Below are 1650 nucleotides of genomic sequence, written 5' to 3' on the forward strand. Positions count from 1 at the left end.
CATACAACACCGCCAGACAACGACCTTTATAGGCCTACATTGCCTCTCATTGCCAACAGGTGCTGCAAATCGGATCGTTAAGACCCGGGCAAGCCTACCGGTTGCTTGGCAGAATTTTAAAGGAGTAATTTGTCTGCCAAAGCAGTAAAAAAAAAGCCGGCTAAAACAGCGAACCTTTGCTATGCAGCAATGTAGTTCCTACGAAGAACCTCACACAGGTTCATGTCTATATATTTTCCAAATTTATTTTTAGATTATTTTATATTTTCGTATGTATTTTGTACACCTGCCTTCTATATTCGAATGGGATCGTTAGTAATCAACCATCGCAATATAAAACATTGAAATAGCCTACATATTTAATGAATTTTAAAACTTGTTTGAAAAATACTATATAAGGTTATGTGGGGAATATACCCTCTTGTAGTTCACTGTGTGTCTTACAATGTGGGGAATATACCCTGGCATTCACCCTCTTGTAGTTCACTGTATGTACTGTGTGGAGAATAAACACTGGCTAGCAGACTGGAAGGAAACCTGAAGGAGTGTATGCTCATCAGTCTCAGCACTCCACGTGCTGGTCGTGCAGCAGTGAGAAGTTTGGGATTTCCGAAATGTCTTCATCCTTCATTAAACCACTTGCCCTGCTTTTCACCCCTGTACAGTCACTGAAGGGCGTAAGTAATTACACAGCCTGCAAATGAGTGCAATTTTAATTAAGACGTCCATTGATTGCCCACCGAGTAATCATTCACTACCTCACCCTGGTAACCCTCCTGAGTTACAGAGATTATTCATTCCCCACATTCTTGGAACCCTGCTTTGGCTCTTAATGCTGTTTATAAAAAAGCTCTGAGGCTCAGGCTATATACTGACAGGAAAGTAGTACCATACTTTGAGCTCCATAATATTTGGGATATATTTTTTATTGACTTGGCTCTGTACACAGTTTTAGATTTGTAAACAAACAACGCACAAGTGCGTTTTTATTTTCAGCTTTTATTAAAGGGTATTTTTATACATTTTGGTTTCACCATGTACAAATTACAGCCCTTTTTATACATTTCATATTATTCATAATATTTGGAACAAATGGCTTCATATGTGTTTCTGATTAGGCCGGTGTGTTCAATCGCTTCTGTAGTGCAGGTATGACAGCTTTCAGTATCTAGTCTTGATTCTCGGCTTTTGATTGGCTTGGGTGTCAGTTATTGGCGTTTATCAACATGGCAGTCAAGGAAGCCATTACAAGACTGAGAAATAATAAGAAAAAAAACACTCAGATCTTCTAGAATCCCACATGTCTGGAGGGCCAAATCCAAAAAGTGTCTTACAACAAAAAGGGGATTAACCCACTGAGCGATTGCATGCACTATACTATTCCACAATGCCGGGCTAAAGGGCAAGGCCCTAGGTGCAATTTTGCTTCATTAATCACGCATTGAAATTGGGGCCCCTCCTCCACACAACTTGGTCTTTAGCATCACAACTGCACCTTTGGACCCCCTGACTCCTGAGTCATAGTCCACCTCCCCATACCAGCTCCAGCATCTGCACAATGCCTTATAATGATAATATTATAAACTTAATTTACATTTGCCACATAATTATTTTTCCACAAAATCATCCCAATTTTTTTCAGAGAATGTC

This window comes from Conger conger, chromosome 14, assembly GCF_963514075.1.
Source record: "Conger conger chromosome 14, fConCon1.1, whole genome shotgun sequence".
Taxonomy (NCBI): Eukaryota; Metazoa; Chordata; class Actinopteri; order Anguilliformes; family Congridae; genus Conger; species Conger conger.